Genomic DNA, 23,970 nt, shown 5'->3' with positions numbered 1-23,970 from the left:
GTACATTTCTCTGAACATGAAGATCATGTTGTTTACTCTTTCTCAAAATAATGATACTTTTAACTTTTGTTATAATTTAGAAAAATTAGTGAATGGACTTTGGCAGCTCATTTTTGTCATATGAATAGTACTTCTCAGATATAGAATTCCCTGTTGGGGAAATCATCTAGCTTATGTTGTTAATATAATTTCAAAATATATACATACATACATGTGTAGTTGTTTTATAAATTCCCTTTCCCTTAGTCTTCGAAGAGAAAAGTTCATACACAATCTTGTGAATTGACTGGATTGTGGATAAATATTGGATTTTTAAGTGTCTCTACCACTATACTGCGGGTTTGAGAAATAAAGAATAACTAAGATTTTCTTGGGGTGTGAAGGACAATGTACCTCAGTCAGCCTCCATTTCATTTCCCTGCTTTTGTTTGAAATTCCTATTTACTTTACTGATTTGACTAGTCATCATAAGTCTCAAGTCAGAAGAAATAATTTTATATTTCTGCCATTCCCAGTGTTTAGTAATTTTAAAATCTGGAAATTTGTTGGTAATTATTAACAGAATTGTTTAAGGGTGAATGATTAATGTTCTTTATAGAAATAATGTGAAATACTTTTTTGGGTTCTTTGCAACTAACATTATACCTTATTATGACTACCAGGAGAGAGTATGTAGAAATAAATCTTTGCTTTATTTATGTAGCGATGATAATCTACCTCCACTTGTAGTATCTAATGTTTTTACCTTTGTTTAGACTTAAGTCTTTAAATGTATCTTCTCTTCTTACTGACTCCGCTTGTGAGTGAAGATTTATTTGTCAAGAGATTCCAGGAATGAAGTATTTTGCACAAACTTCAAAGTTTTAGTGTTCTGAATGAGACCTCAAAATATTCATAATGTTTTATAATTAGTGAGGTACACAGATCACAAAAAATGTGGTCTTATTTAATTAGATTTTGTAGTAGTTTGCTTTTAAACTTTGTACCGAATATAGAAATTTAGGAAAATTTTAGGAACATTATGGCCCCAGCTGTGCATTTTCAAAAGCAGCGTGTTGGATTCTTGAATGGAAGTGTACTGCATGCACGGCTGAGCATAATGGGAAAAGAAAAGTGCCATAAAAAGCTAAGTACCAAGTAAGTAGCTGGAAAAAACTTTTAATGGGAGAGCTGGTGTGGTCATTAATCTGGTAGAATAGTACTTGAGGAAATGGTTGCATGTATTAAACTGCAGTTTCTTTTGGTTATTAGAAACCAAAATAGGAAATTGAGAATTAGCACTTAAATCCTGATAGCTTTTTTTAAGTGCCTTTCTGTAGCCCAATTTAGTGCAAAGAGAATTAGAACGGGAGATTTGGTTCTAACCTGGTTCCTATGCTAACTATAGAAGAATGACCTTGGTTAAGTATGTTGTCTTACTAGTAAAGTGAGTGGTAGAATTGTTTAAGCATCCTTTCTTTAGGCTGTTACCTTAAATAAGCTTCTTATCCTCTTGGACAAAAAGGAGGATTTTTACTTTGATTTAGTCTGATTTCCCCCAACACTTCTCCAATTACTAAATGTATAAATTTGCTATAGATAGACTACTTTGCAGTGGCTTTCATACCTTTGAGCGAGACTTATTCTAAGAAATAAAACTCACAGTATGACCTAACGCATGCACACATAAAAAGACAAAAGTTTCACAAAATAATTGTTAGGGATGAGAGTTATGTTTTATGTTTTATTTCATTTTTTTAAGGCTATTTACTATTCACTCTGACACTCTGAAAACCACTTTGTTTAGAGTATCAACTTGAAGTTAGATCTTTCTTTTTTTTTTTTTTAACTTAACTAGTTAAATCAAACAGTAAATTAAATATTTGCCACAGAATGAAAATATAGTGGCTATACTATACGAATTTTAGCTCCTGCCATTGTTAACCATAACACAAGCTCTGAACACAGTGTTCATTCTTAGGCAGGAACAAATGATAATTATTTTACATAACAGCTTAAGTTAAGCACACAAAGTATTACAGTTGCTGGTTTTCATTGTAGATAATTTAATGATTTGTTAGTTTTATTTCTGCTTTCTATTTAGTCCCCTATTAATAGGCACTAAAAATCTTCAGCACCTTTTTGGATTTGAGTTTATTTTGTGGTTATTTTAAATGAGTTTTTTAAATTGTATTCTAACCATGAAGATACAATTTGTAAAAAACTTGCCAATCTTCTGATTCTATCAGATTCATTTATTCCCTGCCCCTGTGATTGAGTTCTTATGGGATTTGTGGCTTTTTAAATCCAAAGATTAAAATAAAGTTTTCTGGGAATTTTAATATTTGTGTGATTTGGACATCCAGAAACTCAGCTAAATTCTGAGTCTTTTCCTCATCTGAAAATGATAGTTTTATGTACTTTATTGGATTATTTAAAAAAGAAATAACAAAAAAATGCAGTATACTCATAGTATAGTACAAAATTTTATATAATTGTTAGTCATTATCGTAGACTTGACTTTGGAAATTAACTTCTGAGGTTTTTTTATGATAAAATAGTGTAGCAGCAGCGACATAGCTGTTTAACCTAGCAGTTCTATAACAATGCCACCTAGTTCTGTAGTATATCATTTCATTTAATTCTCTCAGTAATGCCATGTATAGAATGTCATTCCTATTTTATAGATGAGACCCAAGGGAACTAGTTGGTGGAATGATGTTTCTAAAATTGCAGGTCCTCACATGCAGCTTAGTTGTGTATCATAGACTATATCATTTGGGGTTCCTAAATCTATGAAATTAGAATCTAGAAATCTCATTAAAATCCAAGGAAAACATGATGGAAATAAAATTGTAGTGAGATACTTTATCTTAACTATATTTTTATCTATGATTAATTTAGTAGATTAAAAAGATTAAAGTCTTAAGTCAGCTCTGTCTAATAGGAATACATGTACTGCAGATGTAGTATAAATTTTCTAGTAGTCACGTTAAAAAAAAAGGTGGAATTAACTTTAATATATTTTGTATTACCCTACCCTATATATTTAAATGTCATTTTAACATGGGATCAAAATAAAAATATAATATTTTATATTTTTTTCTATTAAATCTTCAAAATCTAGTGTATGTTTTACATTTGACTTATCTCAGTTCACTCCAGCAACATTTCAGTGAAGTACTCAATAGCTGTATTTGGTAGTGGCTACCATTATTGAACAGCTCAATTCTGAGGTTTTAAATTTTTTTAGGTCTGAATGCTAAGGACCTCTTGTTAAACTGTTCTTGAGCAACCTTTCCCCACCATCCAAGAAGTCGATGTTAAAAGTATTAAGTTGTTCAATATCAATAGTGAGGCTATGGGTACAGGGATAGATGCAATCTGATTATCTGAATTCTCAGTATCAGGTTTAGAAAATATATTTATTTTAAGGGTTTTTATTATTAGAGTATTAATACTTGCTCATTATGTACATTTTGGAAGATCTAAGGATGGAAAGAAAAACTACTTGTGTTTCACACATAACACAATATAATATTACTTAGCCATGAACAAGAAGGAAACCTTGCCATTTGCGACAATACAGGGCATTATGCTGAGTGAAACAAATCAGAGAAAGATCAATACTGTATGATTTCACTTATATGTGGAATGTAAAACAAAACAAAACAAAAACCAAACTCATAAATACAGAGAACATACTGGTGGTTGTCAGAGGAAGGGATTGGGGGTAGGCCAAAATGGGTGAAGGGGGTCAAAAGGTAAAACTTCCCATTATAAATAAATAATTCATGGTGATGTAATAATAAAACATTGTGACTATAGTTAATAATACTGTATTGCATATTTGAAAGTTGCCAAGAGATTAGATCTTAAAAGTTCTCATCACAAGAAAATTATTTTTGTAGTTGTATATGGTGATGGATGTTAACTAGATTTATTGTGGTAATCATTTTGCAATATGTACAAATATCTAATCACTTTGTTGTATACCTGAAATTAATATATGTCCATTATATCTCAATTTAAAAAAACCCCAAACTACCTGTGTTTCCACCTTTCAAAAATAATACTGTTAATATTGTAGTGAATTTTCACCCAGTATGTTGTCTGTACATAGGCTTTTCTTGTGGTTTTATTTTTGCCTTCAATGTTATTATGTGTCTTCTTTTATAATATAAATATTTTTATGACATTTAAAATTTTTATTTTGAAAAAGTTTTATTGAGGTATAATTGACATACAATAAACTGTGCATGTATGTAAAGTGCACAATTTAATATGTTTTGATATGTGTATATTTGTACAACCATCATCTCAATCAAGTTTCCTTGCATTCCTTTGTTTGGCTATTTTCACTCAGTATAATTATTTAGATTATCATCCATGTAGTGTGTAACAGTAGTTCTGTTCTTTTTTATTATGGCTAAGTAGTATTCCATTGAATGGATGTACTGAAACTTGTTTAAACAGTCACTTGTTGATATTGATAGATATTTGGGTTTTTACGGTTTTTTGCTATTTCAGATAAAGCTGTTACATATATTTGTGCAGGTCTTTTTATGGATATGTGCTTTCATTTCTCTTGAAATAACTATGATTGAAGAGCTAGGACGATAGATATATGTTTAATATTTTGAGATATTGCCAAACAATTTTCTAAAGTGTATGAGAGTCCAGTTGGTGTACATCCTTACTTACCAACACATGATATGGTCAGTCTTTTAAATTTTATACATTCTAATATATGTGTAGTGATGTGTCATTCTGGTTTTAATTTGCAGTTCTCTAATGACTGATGTAGTTGAGCATCTTTTCATGTGCTTATTTGCTATCCGTATACCTTTGGTAAAGTGTCTTAAAATACTTTGCCCAACTTCTTTTTATTGATTTTTTTGTTTGTTTCATTATTGATTTCTTTGAGTTCTTATATTCTGGATATAAGTCTAACATATGTATGAATTTCTAAATATTTTGTTACAATCTGTGGCTTTTCTTTTTTGTTTTCTTACCATGCATTTCAAGGACCAGCAGTTTTTAATTTTGATGAAATATAATTTATTAATTTTTTCTTTTATAGATTATCCTTTTAATGATATATCTAAGAAAGCTTCTTGTAACCTAATGCCACAGAAATTTTCTAAAAGTTTTGTAATTTTAGGTTTTGCACGTAGGTCTGTGAGTTAATATTTGTATATAGCACGAGGTATAGATTAAAGTTTATTAGTTTTATGTATGGATATCTAACTGTTACAGTACCATTTGTTGAAAAGACTATCCTTCACTGAATTGTTTTTGTATCTTTTTTAAAAATCAGATTTCTCTCATTCATTTTTTGGCCAGCTTTATTGAGATATTGACATACCATAAAATTAATTTATCCAAAAGGTACACTTCATTGTCTTTAAGCGTATTTCCTGAGTTGTGCAACTGTCACCACAGTCAATTTTGAAACATTTTTATTACCCCAAAAGAAACCCTATATGCATTAGCAGTCACCAGTGGACTTTTACTCGAATTAATAACCTTTTGCAAAAGTTGAAATATTGTTGTCACTGCCCCTCCCTGCCCAAATTTTAAACTGATAATATTCTGCATCACACTGATATTAGTCTCTTTGATAGTTTCACAGCTTTTTAAAATATGTTTATTTTCCAATTAGAGTTGACAGTCAGAATTATTTTATATTTTATATTAGTTTCAGGTGTATGGCATCATTGTAGACATTTATGTAATTTACGAAGTGATTCCCTCAATTGGTTTAGTACCCACCTGGCACTATACATGGTTATCACAATATTATTGACTACATGCCCTAGGCTATATTTTATATCTCCTTGACTATTTTGTAACTACCAGGTTGTACTTCTAATCCCTTCACCTTTTTCACTCAGCCCCTCAACCCCCCTCCCACCTGGTGATCACCAGTTTGTTCTCTATATCTATGAGTCTGTTTTCATTTTGTTTGTTCATTTATTTTGTTCTTTAGATTCCACATTTAAATGAAATCTTTGATTTATTTCACTTAACATACCCTCAGGGTCTATCTGTATTGTTGCAAATGGTAAGATTTCATTTTTTTAATGAATGAGTAATATTCCATTGTATATATGTACCACTTCTTTATACAGTCGTCTATTAATGGGCACTTAGATTGTTTTGACAGTTTCACAGTTTTTATAGTATAACTGTTTCATAAATTATTTAATTTCTTTTTTGAGGGATATTTAGGCTATGTACAGGCAAATCTCAGAAACATTGTGTTGGTTCCAGACCACTGTAATATAGCTAGTACCACAATAAAACAAGTTGTAATATTTTTGTTGTTGGAGTAGCTTGCCTTTACTTTGTAAAAGCTACAACACCTGTGAAGCACAATAAAGTGAAGTACAACAAAACAAAGTGTGCCTGTATTCCAGTTTATACTGTACTGAACAGTGTAAGCAATATATTAGGCATCCTTGCTTAGTGCAAACATATTAATACAAGACGGATACCTGTAGCAGAATTGCTGGGTAACTGGGTATGCACATTTATTAAGTTTTAAGTTTTATGATAGGTTTTGTATTCATATAATTTGAAGAGGTAAATAGTTCTGTGAAGCTTATTACAAAAAATAGTGGTTCCTAGGTTATCTTTTCACTTTCTTCCTAGTTCCAAGAGGTACCTACTTTCAATTTTTTTTTTAAGCTATTTCTTTTGGTATTTACTCCCATATACTACATGATATACTAATACTGGATTTTATTGGTTTTTCAGTTTTCAACATTATCTTTTGATTCTCACAATGCATTAACTCTCACATCCTCCATGCATACTTTTCCTCTGTCACTTCTCCAAAGAAATGGAAATATTTCATGCGACTGTAAGTACTGTATAAAGCTGAGCCTAATAATATGATTACTCTTTATCGTGCAACCTTTTGCTTTCTAGGGGGTCAGAGTTTGCATTTTTGCTTTGTTTTCTATGTATTTATTATATTTTTTCTCTTAAATTCTTCTCCCAGCTATTTAAATCTGTCAATACACTGAAGCTGCTGGGTATTCTTCCATTTTGTAGATGCCTCTGTTAACTTCTAACCTTCACTAATAAGTACGAGTTGCTTTCTAGGTTGATGCCCAGGTTAGTGGTCTCCTTTTACTCACTGTGGGAATTATTTATATCTTTGGTTAATGTTGGATTCTATTCCTAAACCCCATTTTCTTCTCTCTCCTGGTGTCCTCCCTCATATTTGAAAGTAAACCTTTATAGTCGTTTGAGAAGGACATTGGGAGATAAATATTTTTTGAGACCTTGCATTTCTGAAAATATCTTTCTTCACCTTACTTTTACTCCCCTCAATTGGTAATTTGGATACTGAATTCTAGATGAAAATCATTTTTCTTGAGAATTTTAAAGGCATTGCTCTATTTTCTCCTAACTTCTCTTGTTGTTAAAGTCTGATGCTAGTAGGATTCTCTGTCCCCTATAACCAATTGTTTTCCTCTGGAATGTTTTAGGTTTTTCTACTTGTCCTCAGTGTTTCAAAGCTTTGCAGTGATGTGCCTTGGTTTGAGTCTTTTTTTCCATCATGGCTATTTGTATCTGGAAATTCATTAGCCATTAGTTCAGAATTTTCCTTCTGTTGCTTTTATTTCTTACCCTGTATTTTCTCTATTGCTTCTTCTGAAACTCCTGTTATATATAAGTTGTTTCTCCTAAACCAAATGGTCTAATTTCCTTATCTTTTTTCTCCTGTTATTCACAGTTTTATGTTTTTTTAGTTCCATTCTCAAGACTTCTTGGAAACAAACTCTTGGCTTGACCATACTGTTGAGTTTCATTTTTGCTTTAATTTTTAACTTCCAAGAGATCTTTAAAATGAGAAACTCTTATATACATGAAACAAAATGATGCCTATTTTTCCTTTCTTCTTTAAGTTTTCAATTCCTTGCACAGCTTCAGCTTTTTGATTTTAGTTTCTCTATGAGCCTTGACTGTCTGCTGGTATTTGAGTTGGGTGTTGAGAAATTCAAAAGTTTAATAATGGCTGGTGCTTGTTTACTGTGGGCCTCACTGATCTGACAGGACTGATTGTTCAGAATCTTTTGGAACCCAGATGTCAGTAACTTTAGATCTTTCCATTTACACTAGTGAGATTCCTAGTTTTATTGCACATGGCCAGAGGTTAGTTTATGGATTGGGTTATATGATTTATACTTTAGAGATTTTATTAAAACTGCTTATGGCCTGATATGTTGGTATTTTAAAAACTGAAGTTCTCTATGGCCATGCCACCCTGAACTAGCTCAATCCCGTCTGATCTCAGAAGCTAAGCAGGGCCGGGCCTGGTTAGTACTTGGATGGGAGACCACCTAGGAAGACCAGGTGCTGTAGGCGGAAAAAATAAAAAAATAAGGGATTGTAAGATGACAAGGTCCTTGTAATCTGTGAGGTTAACCAGGGGTTGTCTCATCTAAAAAAAAAAAATGTTCTGTGGTCATTCGAAAATAGTATGTTCTCTATTAAGGGGGAAATGTTTTATATTTGTTCATCTTATTACTTAAATTCCATACATTCTTGCTTTGATTAGTTAATATTTGAGAAACATGTATCAGCCCTATAAAATAATTGTGAATTTATCAGTTTCTTTTTGTATTTGTAACAGTTTTGGTATTATATAGTACGTATATATTTATTGCTTTATATTTAGGCTGGGTTAAATGTGTGAATGTTATATAGAAGGTCCTTGAAAAGCATCATCTTGTTCAATGTTGTTTTGTTATAATGTTGATTAGATGCCACAGGAACTTAACTCTTGTTTATATCAATTAGCCTATGGTAAAATTGCTCTTGTTAATGTTGTCGTTTCACTTAAAGTGCAGAACCTATTGGCTACATTAAGTGAGGACTTAATATACTGGAGTAATTATACCTTTCATCAATATAAGACATGCATTGTCTCAAATTCTTTTTTTTACTTAAATTCAGTTTTTTATGTAGTCATTCTTTTATAAGCATTTATCTCATATATTCCTGTATCTTCTTCCTTCCTCTATTTTAATTTAGATGTATTTCTTATAAAAAACACTTAGCTAGATTTAAAAGGGAAAAAAAGCCTGTTCCAAAGGTTTCTTTTAAATAGAGAACTTTAACCTATTCACATTTATCATTTATAATGATAATTGATATGTTTGGAGTTCGTCTTCCAGCTTTCTATATTCTATTTTTGCCTTTTTAAAAAATAATGATTTTTATTTTTCAATTATAGTTTGCATACAATAGTATATTAGTTTCAGGTATACAACATAGTGATTAGACTTCTATATACCTCATAAAGTGATTACCCCAATAAATCTAGTACCTCTCTTACATCATACATAGTTATTACAATATTATTGGCTATATTCCTTATGCTGTACTATCTCCATGACTATTAGTAACCACCAATTTTTACTTCTTAATCTCCTCCCCACTTTTGACCAACCCTGTCAACCTTCTTCCCATCTGATAATCCTCAGAATGTTCTCTGTATCTATGAGTTTGTTTCTGTTTGTTTGTTTTGTTCTTTAGATTCCACATGTACATGCAATCATATGGCATTTGTCTTCCTCTATCTGGCTTATTCCACTCAACACACTAATTCTAGGTTCATCTTGCAGTATCTTTCCTCATCCCCTTAATTTTTAGTCTGTAAGTGTCTTTTAATCTAAAGTGAGTCTCTTGTAGGCAGCATACGTAAGGGGTCTTGTTTTCCTATCCATTCAGCTATCTTTGAGCACTTGAGCACTTAATCCTTTTTCATTTGAAGTACTTGTTAATAGATATGTAGTTATTGCCATTCTTTATTCATATTTTTGCTGCATTTTTTTCTTCTTTCTGAAGAAGTGCCTCCAACATTTCCTGTAATCCCGGGTTGGTGATGATGAACTCCTTTAGCTTTTTCTCGTCTGGGAAGCTGTTTATCTGCCCTCTGATTCTAAGTGATAGCTTTGCTGGATTGAATAATCTTGGTTATAGATCCTTGATTTTCATCACTCTGAATATTTTTTACCAAGCCCTTTTGTCCTGCATAGTTTCTTTTGAGAAATCAGCTGCCAGTCTTTGGGTGTTCCCTTACAAGTAACTACCTGTTTTTCTCTTGCTACTTTTAAGATACCCTCTTTGTATTTAACCTCTAGCATTGTAATTATGATGTGTCTTGGTGGGGGCCTCTTTGGGTTCCTGGTTTTTTGGGACTCTGAGCTTCCTGGGGTTGTATGTCTATTTCCTTCACTAGGTTATGGAAGTTTTCCATTATTATTTCTTCAAATAGGTTTTGAATTTCTTGATTTCTGTCTCTCTCTTCTCCTCCTGGTACATTATGAGGCAAATGTTGTTACGTTCGATGTTATCCTATAGGCTCCTTATATTATCGTCATTTTTTTCAATTCTTTTTTCTTATTGCTGTTCTGATTGGGTTTCATCCACTCTGTTGATTTCCTCTAATATACTCTTCATCTCAGATATTGTATTCTTCATTTCTTACTGGTTCTCTTTTATAATTTCCATCTCCACTTTTGTGTTTTTTATCTCTGTTAAAGTTCTCACTGAGTTCATCTACTCTTCCCCTATCCTTATATAACCAGTGTTTTGAACTCTGCATCTGGTATATCGCTTGTCTCCATTTTGGTGAATTCTTTTTCTGAAGCTTTGTTCTATTATTTCAAGTGGGGCGTGTTTCTTTGTCTCTCCCCATTTTGGCTGCCTTCCTATGTCTGTTTCCATGTAGTAGATAGGGCTCCTAAGTCTCCCAGTCTTAGTAGAGTGACTTTATGTAGTAGGTGTGCTGTGAGGCCCCTTGGCACTGACCTGAGAGGAGTTCAGCTTCAGACCAAGTTTAGCCACAGCCTGTGTACCTCCAGGGCCACCTCGTAATAGTCACAAAGCAATCCACATATGGCTGCCACCCATGCTGAGCTTATAGATGCCTAGTGCAGGGTTTGGGGGCTGCTCAGCAAGAGATACAGAGCACGCTGAGGCCAGATGCTGCTTCTTTGGGTTTCGTGAGCCTTTGAGAGATTTTATGAAAGGTTGCAGCAGGAGCCAAGAGAGCTCGTTTGTATGGAGTAAACCACTGGAAATGACTTGGGTGGGCCCACAAGTTGGGAGAGGTGGAGTCTCAGGAAATTTCCTGGGTGGAGTGACCCGTATTATCTAGGTTGATGGCGTCTGAGTCAGCAGGCTGGGAAGGGGTAGGGCTCAACAAAGGAACAATGGCTTCTGCTTGCACCTCTATCCCTGAACAAACTGCCTCTCCAGCCCTTGCGCTGAAGTCCAATAGCCTCCCCTTAAGTCCCTTGTGCCTTCAAGCAGCTGCCCCAGCACTGGAACTCAGAGTGAGTCTATCAGTGAGTAAGTCCGGGTGTGGGCCCTTGGTAAGAGGAAGGTCTCTGCTTCCCACAGCCCTGTCTCACTCGATGGCGACCTCTGCTGGTTTTCATAGCCAGAAGTTGTGGGGACTTCTCTTCCCGGTACTGGAACCCTGAGCTGGGGAGCCTAGTGTGTGGCTGCGACCCTTTATTCTTCAAGTAGGGAAGGGGGCTCTACAGCCAAGATAACCTCCCTATTCTTGACCACCACATGCGATTGTGGGACCCAGACATTTCGCATCTCTGCCCCACTTATCGTTTTGATGTGACCTGTTATTTGAGGTGACCTAGTTGAAGGGTTTCTGTTCAGTCAGACCTCTGGCAACTCCATGTACTGGTTGCTCTGTAGTTTGTTATACTTTTGGTGTAGTTGCTAGAGGAGGCAGGTACAGCCTTTACCTTCTATGCCATCTTGAATCCTGTCCCCTGCTTTTTCTTTCTTTTGCCTGATTTTCTTTATGCATTTTTATCCGTAGTGATCTGTTGGTTATATATTCATTCAAGTGATTACCTTAAAATTTATTTTGAAATCTAACTTTAGAACTTGTTAATTTTTAAAAATAATACTATTTTTATTTCTTAGGTGGTATTGTGTAATGAAAAGAGTACAGACTGTAGACCGAGACAGCTTTTGCTTGGATCTTGGCTTGACTTGGCTTGGCTTGGCTACTTTTCAAGAGAGAAGACATTAACAGTAACCTACCTCACAGTTTAACTGTGTTAGTGTATGTAAAGCACTAAAACAGGACCTGACGCATAGTAAGGACTCAGTAAATGTTACTTATTATTATTAGGTGTCAGTTATTAACAAAACCTTGAAACTATGTTAATTAGCTTAGTTCTTGTGGGTTCCAGTGGTTGATGCTTACCTGGTTCTTTGTATTTGCTTTCTGTAGTGTTTTAAGAGATTCATCTTTATCCTTTTTACAATTCTGTTTTCATTGTTCTGTAATGTGTGTGGGCTGCTCTAGTAGTAAAAACTCAAATCTGTCTTCTGTTCAGCTAAGTTTTCTATTCATTTCTTTTATTTTGATTTTTGTGTATTCCTTCTGTTTTTCTTTCTATTTCTTCTTCAACCTCTGAACAGGTTCAACCACAAAATGTTAACATCTTGGATGGAATAGTGGTGTCGTAGGTAACTGAATGCTTTAACAACATATTGTGTGTGTGTGTGTGTGTGTGTGTGTTTAATTTGGGTGTGGGGGATAGTGTATCAGGGTTCTCCAGAGAAATGTAACTAACAGGAGACATTTATTGTGTGTATGTTTTCTCCACACCACAAGGCAATTAACACAGATTGTTATCTGTGCTTCTGACCAGCTGACTGTAGATCAGATGTTTCATTGACCCCTTCTTTGAATTTAATTAATGTGGCAGAGAACATTTACCACCTGGGTGTCCTACAATTCAACTCAGTTCTGACACTGACAACCTAGAGATAGTGTCAGATCTCACAAGTTAAGTCTCAGTCCCACAAAACTGTTCCCACTCCCATTTCAGTTGCCAGTGGCAAGTCCAGTTTGTTATCTGTGCTTCTGACCGGCTAACTGTAAATCAGATGTTTCATTGACCCCTTCTTTGAGTTTAATTAATGTGGCGGAGAACATTTACCATGTTGACAGTTTATTATAAAGGCTGTTAAGTCAGGAACAGCCATATGGAAGAGATGCATAAGGCAAGCTAATGTGCTTCGATGCCCTCTCCAGGGTGCCATTCTCCCCACATCTCCACATGTTCACCAATCCAGAAACTCTCCAAACCTAGTCCTTTTGGGTATTTATGGAGGCTTTATTACATAGGCATGATTGATTAAATCATTGGCCATTGATGATTGAGCACAATCTCCAGCCCTTCTCCCCTCCCCAGGAAGTTGGGGGGGGGGGTAACATTGAAAGTTCCAACATTTTAATCACATGGGTGGATCCCCTAGTAATCAGCCACCATCCTTAGGTTACCTAGACGTTTTCCAAAGTCAACTCGTTATCATAACTAAAGACACTTTTTAAATTGTTCTCATCACTTAGGAAATTCCAAGGATTTTAGGAGCTCTATGCCAAATAAATATTTCTCCTTATAAGTCATAATATCACATATTATAGATTTATTTCATTTTAAAGAATCAGCTTATATGATCCTTGGGGGGAAGGGCAAGCCATTAGGTTGGAAACTTTTGCAGGCCCTGATACTGCAAAATTCTGAAATTCTGAAGTTCTGAGACAGAATTTCTTCTTCCTCAGAAAGCTCAGTTTTGCTCTTATTGACTTTCAAATAATTGAAGAAGGGGATAGTCTCCTTTACGTAAAGTCAACTGAGTATAGATATTAACCACGTCTACAAAATACCTTTACAGCAACATCTAGATTAGTGTTTGATTGAATAAATGGGACCTATAGCCAAGTTGACACATAATACCATCATAGGTGGTGGGCCTATTGTTTCAGGAGAGATTGTCCTTGCCCACCAGCCTCTTGAAATTAAAAAAATAAATAAATGTTACTGTGTATAATTATACTACGTGGAAATTAAGCATTATTTAGATTTTTAGTAAAATATAATTTATAGTTATACCTTGCTAATATGAGATCAATTTATGCATGCATCATATTCTAAAAGTTCGTGGGTCATTTGTTGACTTCGAAATGAAAAAGGCCTATAATGCTAATACTAGAAATTATTGTTTCTAGAATAGCCTGCAAAAGCTGATACCTAAAATGCATTACATATGGAAGAGAAACCTATTTTTAAATGTATGAAATCAACATTAAATGCTGTACATCTGTTTGGTACCTGTAATGTGAATAGTTGTGTAGTCTTTAACCTTTGATTATAAGTTTCAATGGGAATACTTATTAGTTGAATCCTCAGGTTTGAAGACCACATGCTCCCTTCAATTTGAACAATGAAAGAGAATACTGAGCTTTTATTACATCTTTTGTTGGTGCAGTCAGTGGTGAAGGATAGGGTACTGAAATTGCAATAGAAATACATTGGTAAATGATGCACACTACTAGTCATAAAATTTAGATTCTGTCGCCTGTTTAACCTATATTAGTTTTCTTTATTTAGTGCTCAAGTTATTGGTATCGCTTTTGCCTTCCATTTCCTTGAGGTAGAAACTGTATGGTTATAGCTCAACTCTCTTCTTTCCATTTCATTAAACTGTCTTTTCTACCTCAGAAATTTTTCTCTTTTCTGTTGTCTCCTTTCATCTCAATCTATTGTCTTAATTTAGGCCATTATCTCATCTTGATATTTTGATAATCTAACTGTTCAGCATCCAGCTGTGTTACCTCTCTTTGCGTGTACCCATACTACCCCACTCAATCATAATGCAAGTCTTTCATTTCCTGTACTGTCACTGGATTTGTTTTTATGAAACAAAACAATGTTCATGTTACTTTCCATTGCTTTAAGTTACATTTTCCTAAGATTTGGGAGTTGAGAATGTGTATTGCATATTGTAGGTTCATAAATCCTGCATTGTAGAAACCTGTTTAACTTAGTTTTACCAATATTTTCCAAATACATTTCATATTCTCGATATGTCTTTTAATATGCAGTGTTCTGTGTGACACCATTTTGTGAGATCCTGGTCTATCATAAGATAAAGTCTGAATTCTTTAACTTGTTCAGGTTTTTAGTCTTGGTCTAACCAACTTTTCTAGCTTCACTTCCTTCCTACCTTACACACTTAGACTAACACTGTTATTCAGAGAACACATATTGAGAATATACCCTCAGCTTAAACTCTGCGAAGAGCAAGAAACCATTTATGTTGGAAGTAGTTTTTGTGAAAAGCCCTTTGATAGTATTTTCTGTGATATTTTTGCTTTGAAAAAGTATGTTCTGAAAGCACAGAGTTTTCTGAATGTTTTTAGCTGCAGGTAACAGAAAATTCAGCCTTATTCAATAAAGATTAATACTCTCTCTTAAAACGTAGGGCATTTCCAGTGGGTTGATTTAATTATGTCATTAAAGATCTTTTTTGTTACACTCAGCCTATATTTCAGACTAATGCCCCTAATTGTCTCATTCTCAAACATTACATAGATCCTGCATAGCATTCAGCTGCAGAAGAAAGGGTTTCTTTTGGGTTGTCTCATGTCTCGCTGGCAGGAGTTGTGGTCACATGCCCATGCCTAAATCAAGTACTGAAAATGAGGCCTCTATTATTGGCTGAGGGCAGTCATCATTTATTCCCTTGGACTGGAGATGGGTCCTGCCTTTCTTCTAGTAAGGATTGCTATTTGAACCAAATAAATGATTGTGGTTAGCAAGCTGAAGGAGGTTTGAGAATGGCCAATAAACAATTGGCAGTGCCTGCTACTTAACTCAATCTTGAGGAATGGAGAGGAAGTAGAGTAGGAAACAACTTTTTAGATAAAGTGATTTCTAACCTGAGTTTTGTGGACAAGGAGAAATTAGTAGTAATACTGTTGCGTATTCTTCTGAGCCATGCTGCTTTTGTTTTTCTTTTTTAGCAAGTTATTTTTTAATTTAGTTTCAAGTATACAGTATATTGGTTAGACATCTATATAAAACAGTTCCCCTAATTGCTCCTTCCCTCCCCTGACCGTCCACCTAGCCAACGTATTAATGCTAACTGCATTCTCTATGCTGTGATCCCCATCCCCATAACCATCCATCAGCTGCTAATTTGTACTTCTTTAGCCCTTCACCACATTCTCCCAAACCCCCTCCTTCTGTCCAACACCAAATTGTCCACTCTATTTGTGAATGTTTTTGATTAGTTTTTTCTTTTTATTTCTTAGATACTGCATATAAATGAAGTCATATATGTTAATCTTTCTCTATCTGACTTAATACCTTCTAGGTCCATCAAAGCAATATCTTTTTCCAGCCCCTTCCTTTTCATATATACAGGTCTTGGTTTTCTTATTCTTTCAGCCACTCTATCTTTTGGTTGGAACACCTAATTCTTTTCCATTTGAGGTACTTATTGATAGGAATGTAGTTGTTACCATTTTTTATTCCTGTTTTTGATACATGTTTTTTCTTCTAAAAGCTTTAAGTCCCACCAACATTTCTTGTTGTACTGGCTTGGTGGTGATAAATTATTTTAGCTTATTTTTGTCTGGGAAGCTCATTATCTGTCCTTCAACTATAAATGATAGCTTTGCTGGATAAATTATTCTTGGTTGTAAATCCTGTCGAATACTTTTTGCCAAGCCCTTCTCTGTCCTGCATAGTTTCTTTTCAGAAATCAGCTGCCAGTCTTGTGGGTGCTCCCTTATAAGTAACTATTTGCTTTTCTCTTGCTGCTTTTAATATTCCTTCTTTGTATTTAATCTTTGGCATTTAAATTATGATGTGTCTTGGTGTGGGCCTCTTTGGATCCTAGTTTTTTTGGATTCTCTGAGCTTCCTGGGGTTTTATGTCCATTTTCTTCACCAGGTTAGAGAAGTTTTTCATCATTATTTCTTCAAACAGCTGTTCAACATCTTGATTTTCTTCAGTTACACAATCAGATGACTATTTGGACCCTTAATTGTGTCCCATATCCTCCTTAAATAATTTTTATAGTCGTGGCATCTTTTTTCTTGCCATTCTGATTGAGTGTCCTGATTGGCTTTCCTGTCCTCAAAATAGGGCATTTGATCCTCTTCTTTATTCACTTTGTTTATTCCTTTGTCTATTCTATTTAATGTACTTCTCATCTCAGATAATGTGTTCTTCATTTCTGACGGGTTCCCTTTTATAATTTCTGTTTGCATTTTTATCTCTTTGTTGAAGTTCTCACCACATTTATCTACGTGTACCCAAAGTTCATTGAGCATCTTTATAGCTAGTGGTTTGAACTCTGCATCTGTTGGATTACTTGACTCCATTATATCTGGATCTCTGTTCTGTTCTCTCATATGGTTTCTGCTTCTTTGTCTTCCCATTTTGGCTGCCTTTCCATGTCTGTTTCTGTGTACTAAGCAAAGCTCCTAAGTCTCCTGGTCTTATTAGTGCAGCTTTTGGTATGGCAGGTATCCAGTGGCACAGTCCTGAGAGGGGTTCAGCTGCAGGCCAAAGTTAGCCCCAGCCTGTGTTCCTCCAGGGCCACCTGTTAAGATTCAGCAGGCAATCCACAGATGCTGTGCTTATAGTTGTCTCAAAAGGCCACACCAGAAACTGAGGCCAGCTGCTTCCAGTGTGAGCCCAGCAAGGAGCACCTGACTTGCTGAGGATATACCTGGGTGTGGCTTGGGTGGAGCTGCAAGTTGGTGGGGAGTCGGGGGATGGGGAGGTGGGGGGGTGGCAGTGGGGTTCAGGGAATCCTCTGGGTGGAGTGACCTCTGTTAATCCAGTGTGATGATGTCAGGGCTGTGGCAGCGCTGTGTCTGCACACTGGTAGCAGGGAGGGCTCAACAGAGAACAGTGGATACCACCGGCACTTCTGTACCCACCAATCTCTCCTAAGCCCTCACTCCCACGATGTAAGTCCCTGGTGCCCCCTGCGTGCAGGTTGGTCACCATGGAAATCTGCTCGAGGATGCGGCCCCTTTGAGAGGCGTCTGCCGCTACCTCAGCCTTAATCTCAGTAGTACCCGGTGCTTGCCCGTCATACCTTCTGCCATTGCAGGGTGTTTTCTTGAACTTCTCCCTAGTTACATGGCTTGTTCGTCTAGATTGTAGGCCATTTTTCCTTGCTGCTGCTCCTTGTTTCCATCAGAACTTTGATTTGGTCACCAGAGGGATGAACAGAGCCTCTATCGTCTACACCATTTTTTTTTCCCTCTCTTGTTTTTTCCTTTTTAAGAATAGTAAACATGCCTAATGTATTTCCCTAGGAATCTATCTTGATAGTTTATGTATGTGTATGTAAAAGCTGTGTCATGGACTTATTTGAAAGGAACATGCAACAACTGGTTTAGTTGAATGAAACATTTATGTGAGACAAAGGCCTTATAAGAAACTGCTACACACTGTGAAATATAAGTTTACATCCTAAGTGTTGTTTTTTTTAGTTTTCATTCTGTCTCTCTTCCTCTCCTTCTCCCTTTTTTCTTCCCTTCCCCTCTCCCTCCCTCCTTCTGCTTTTTTCTTTTCCTCCCACTTGTTCCCTATCTTTAAATTCTTCCATTTTTTTTTTTTTTTTGGACTGGAACTTAAGTACATCTTTTGATTCTCTCTGCCTAATCTTGTTCTTCTAAGTTTAGAGATGAAGTTGTAGAAATACAAAAAGATTAAATAATTTTCTCCAGATTATTTGGCTAATAGAGCTAGGTTTAGAAGTTAGATTTTTTTAAGGAAATGAATTGTAGCTCCAGTGGAAAACTAAGGGAAGTGTACTATATTAAGATTCTATGGACAACTGTATTAAGATCTTTTTAAACCTAAGAGAGCCTGATATTTTTTAAAGAGGTGTAAAACTGCTTTTGTTAGGATTGGTCGGTTATTGTAAATTTTGTGGATGTCCTAGTACCACAGCATATAATAATTATGTAGCACACTTGGGAAAAAAATTGAAGTGTCAGTAACAGATTTTTTTTAAGTGAATGTATATAAAGATTTCTTTGTAACAAAGAAAAAGATAATTACTATATGAATAGTAAGGCCCATCTGGAAATTTTCATGTATATACACAAAATTTTAACTATATCAGAATGCTTTTATAAACATTGATTCTTTGTAACATGCGATGACAGCGTTATGTACAACATAGTTCTTAATATATCTAAAACTTAGAACTGTGCTTTTCTGTAATTCCTGGTTTAAGTTTATACTTGATACAAGAGATACTGTGCTTAAGAGAGCTTTTTATTTTTTAAGGTTACATTTCATTTTTAACTTGTCACCCTAACATGGTAAGCTATTTTAGTTCATCAAGTATTTATTAATGATTTACTTTGTGATATTGAGGAGAACAGATAAAATTGTGTTTACAGCTAACTTATCTTCAAGATGTAGTTCTGAAAGTATTTAAAGTTAGTATTAATATGGTTGATATATCCTTTCCTGATAATTTTCTCTCCATTTCTAATCTTAAATTGAGTGAGGACATTTGCTTTTTCAGTCTTTTTATGTTTATACATATGGCAGTACAAGTTATTTATTAGTCTAGGTTTTAAACATTTTATGATGCACTTGACCCTTGAACTATGGGGTAAGGGCCATCGACCTTCCTGCAGTTGAAAAATCTCCATATAAATTTGACTCCCCCAAAACTTAACTACAGTTTTCCGTTGGTCATCACAGGGGCCGGGAGTGGGGAGAATTGGTTCCAGGACCCCAGCAGATACCAAAATCTGGAGATGTTCAAGTCTCCCCTCTTCATCTGTGGATTTGCAACTGCGTATTGAAAATATGTTTTTGATCTGTGGTTCGTTGAATCTGTGGATACAAACCTGAGGATGCAAACCCAGAGATATGGAGGGTCGACTGTGTATTTATTGAAAAAAATTCACATGTAAGTGGACCTGTGCAGTTCAAACCTATGTTGTTCAAGGTTCAGCTGTTTTCCCACTCCCACCTTTAGGCTTCAATGGGGAATAGAAGTTTTATTCTACTCAGGACCTGAAGCTAGAGTACCTACAATGATGGAGAGGAATTTAGGGATTTCCCATTACACCAAACTGAGTACCTGCCTACTCTTTTCTCCACCTAGACCTAAGGACAGAAACTTTCTTAATTATATTGGTGTAATACCTAAACTGCTGTTCTCCTGCCCCTAGTCCCCCAAAAGTGAGAGAGCTTATCAAGGAAGTTCTTTGGAGGATAAAGGGGGAGAGGTGGGAATATGTATGTTGTAGACTGAGGACAAAGGTCTAAGGGTGAGAGAGCTTGTCACAGAAATGCTCTAGTATGTGTATTCTGATTAATACAACTATATTTTCCATTTTTGTGGTATTGCTATTCTTGTAAGAAAAAAACATGAATAGGAACACATTTGCACTGTTTAATATTAAAGCCACATGTAAATATTTACAGTAGAGCCTAAAAATTCTTTTTTGCCCTTACCCTCCTGCTTTTACTTCTTTGCCCAAAGGTGTGTGCTTCCACTTCTTCATACATTTACACAAATACATGTTCACGTTGAAAAAAAAAATTTTTGTCAACTTATTGTTCTGTGACTTTTTTAATCTTTAACTCATGGAGATCTTATCAGGTCCTGTCGAACTCTGAGAAAAAATAATTTGGATTCAAATACCAGCTAGCCATTAAGCTTCCGTTTTCTTCTTTTGTAAAAGGAGGATAATGATAACATTTACCTTTTAGGGTTATTACAGAGGTTAGATGAGACTGCATATGGACTCCTTAGAATGGTATCTCGTTCTTGGTAAACGAACACATGGTAGCTGCTGTGACATCTGTATATCATCCTACTATAGCCATGATGTCTCTATATCATCCTGTTATACCTAAGCAATAAACTTTTAGTAATAAAGCACAATCAGCCAACCCTCTAAATCTAGAGAATAAAATCTTTATGGGACCTAGCAATGATGGCAGTGATGACTGTCACCAAATGATTAAAGAACTGTTTCATGAAGAATAAATCAGACCATTTCTCTGTGGTTTTTGGACCCCTTGAGATATCAAGTTATTAGCTATTTATGGAAGAGCTTTATAAAGCAAAGTTTACCACAGTTGAATGACCCTGAAAGGTAAATAGAATTATAAATGATAATACATATTGGTCTTCATTATTAAACATTGGTCTGTCATATATTAAACTAAGAAGACACCCACAAAAGAGCTAAATAGTAAATTTAGGACAAAAATAAGGACAGTGTTTCTCTCTTCAGTGAGTAGAAACATTGGAACCAATTATTCCAAATGAAAAGAGAGGCTGATAACAGTTTTAGATAATAGAGGTTCATACTGAGTGACAGTATGATTTTAGGATTCTACATTATCCTTTCTAACAGAAATGGACTGTTTCTTTTCTGTGTGTGTGCGCGTGCGCGCTTTTCTGGCACTATTTGAGACAGAACACTGGACTAGAGGGACCATAGGTTTGACTAGATATGGCAGTTCTTAAATCCATTTGATGATGGTTTGTATTATTTTTAACTTGTCATTGCATTTTTAAAAACAGCTTTATTGAAAGGTAATTCACATAACACATTTAATGTATGCAATTCAGTGGTTTTTAATAAAGTGCAACCATCATAACAATCAATTTTAGAACATTTCATCACCTCCAAAAGAAACTCCATTCTCTCCAGCCCCTCCAGCTGTGGCCAACAGCTAACCCACTTTTCTGTATTTATAGATTTGCCTTCTCTAGACATTTTATATAAGTGAAATAATGCAATTATGGTCTTTTGTGACCGACATCTTTTTCTTAGCATGTTTTTAAGATTCATCCATGTGTAGCATGTATCAGTACTTCATCCTTTTTTTAATGGTTGAGTAATATTGCATTGTATGGATACATCATATTTTATCCAATTATCAGTTTCTGACATTTGTGTTGTTTCCACCTTTTGTTTCTTATGAATTATGCTGCTGTAAACTAATGTACTAGCTTTTATATGGACATATACTTTCATTTCTCTTGGGCAGATACTGAAGATTGGAATTTTTTAGGTCTATGGTAATTTGATATTTAATCTGTTGAGGAACTGCCAATCTGTTTTACAAAGTGGTTGTAACATTTCATACTTCCATCTGCAAAGAATGAGGGTTCCAGGTTCTCTGCATCCTTGTCAACACTTAATTTTATGTATCTTTTTTATTTTAGCTTTGAGTGAGTGTGCAGGTGAAGTGGCATCTTATTGTGGCTTTTATTGCATTTCCCTAATGATTAGTAATGTTAAGCGTCTTTTTGGCCATTTGTGTATCTATTCAGATTCTTTGTACATTTTTTAGATTGGATTATTTGTCTTTCTGCTAAGTTTTAAGAGTTCGCTAGCCTATTTAGTAGGCTTGATAAAAGTCCTTTCTCAGATATGATTTGCATTTTCTTTCATTCTGTGGGTTGTCTTTTCACTTTCTTGATAGAAACTTTTACGTACAAGAGGTTTTAATTTTGACAGAGTCCCATTGACTCTTATTTTGTCACTTGTGCTTTTGGTTTCATATCTAAGAAACCATGTCAAACTGGAGCTTCACAAAGACTTCTACTTTTCTTCTGTTTGATAGTTCTAGTTCTTACATTTAGATCTCTAACCCATTTGAGTTGGTTTTTTATATGGTGTGAGTGAGGGGGTCTAATTTGATTCTTTTGCAAGTCAATATCCAGTTGTCCCAGCACCATTTTTTCCAAAAGACTTTTTTTTTTTTTTTTTTTTTTTACCCTATTGAATTATCTTGCTATTCTTGTTAAAAACCAATTGACCATAGATGTTAGGGCTTATTTATGGACTCTAGTCCATTCTGTTGAACCTTAAGCCTTTACTTATGCCAGCATCACACCAGTTTTGATTACTGTTTTAGTACTTTCTGATAAATTATGAAATCAGAAAGTGCGAGTTCTCCAACCTTGTTCTTTTTCAAGATTGTATTGACTTCTTGGGTGACTTGCATTTTCATATGATCATCTAGTTGATTTCTGCCAAAAAAAAAAAAAAAGGGAGATATTTAGGGTGAATTTTGGTAAGGACTGCATTGAATCTGTAGATAATTTGATGAGTATTGTTATCTTAATGTTAAGTTTTCTAAACCATAAACATGGATGTGTTTCTATTAGGTCTTCTTTAATTTCTTTCAACAGAGTTTTGTGATTTCAGCATACAAGTCTTATACTTATTTTGTTTATTTTTAAGTATTTTATTTTTTAAGGCTATCGTGAATTGACTTTTTTAAATTTAAATTTTGAATCGTTAGTGTGTGGAAACTCCACAGGTGTTTTTGTATATAGAAATGCAATTGATTTTGTATGTTGACCTCATATCATGCAGCCTGACTGAACATTTTTATTAACTTTAGTAGTGTTTTGTGGATTCCTTAGTACTTTTTATATACAAGGTCATGTCATCTGCAAATATAGTTTTACTAAAATATCTTCCTTTCTAATCTGGATGTCTTTTAATTAACACTCCTCCCCCCCCGCCACACACCCCAATTACCTTACCTAAAATCTTCAGAATAATGTTAAAATTGAAGTGGTAAGAGCAGCCATACTTGTCTTGTACCTGATCTTGGGGGGAAGCATTCAGTCTTTCACCATTAAGTGTGATGTTATGTGTGGATTTTTGTAGATGCCCTTTATCAAACTGTGGAAGTTCTCTTTACACAGAGGTTCTTGTGTTTTTATCATCAAAGGGTGTTGAATTCTGTTCAGTGCTTTTTTGTGAGATGATCATGTGGGCATTATATTCTGTTAATGTGATGTATGACATTGGTTAATTTTCATATGGTAAATCAGCCTTGCATTCCTGGGATAAATTCCACCTGACCATTTGTTGCTGCATTTGGTTTGCTTGTATTTTGGTGAAGATTTTTGCATCTCTTTTCATAACGGATATTGTCCTGTAGTTGTCCTATGTCTTTATCTGGTTTTTGTGTTCGGTTAATAATAGAATTCTTCTATTTTTTGGAAGAGTTTGTGAAGGATTGAACCTCTGATAGCATTCACCAATGAAGTCATCTGTATCTGGGCTTTTCATTGTGGGAAGTTTTTTAAAAATTACTAATTCAGTAT

The 23,970-nt window shown here is 34.9% G+C and overlaps 1 protein-coding gene and 1 pseudogene across 19 annotated transcripts in view; both read left to right on the top strand.

Annotated features, from left to right (window-relative positions):
- The window catches only part of WNK1 (WNK lysine deficient protein kinase 1), a 132,587-nt gene that overhangs the window by 22,614 nt on the left and 86,003 nt on the right, over nt 1-23,970 (top strand). The gene's annotated exons all lie outside the window — the stretch shown is intronic.
- On the top strand, nt 8,243-8,361 carry LOC118614660 (annotated as a pseudogene).

Source organism: Rousettus aegyptiacus, unplaced genomic scaffold (assembly GCF_014176215.1).
Source record: "Rousettus aegyptiacus isolate mRouAeg1 unplaced genomic scaffold, mRouAeg1.p scaffold_m13_p_2, whole genome shotgun sequence".
NCBI lineage: Eukaryota > Metazoa > Chordata > Mammalia > Chiroptera > Pteropodidae > Rousettus > Rousettus aegyptiacus.
The sequence above is the reverse complement of the archived record's forward strand: the minus strand, read 5'-3'. Positions and strand labels throughout refer to the sequence as shown.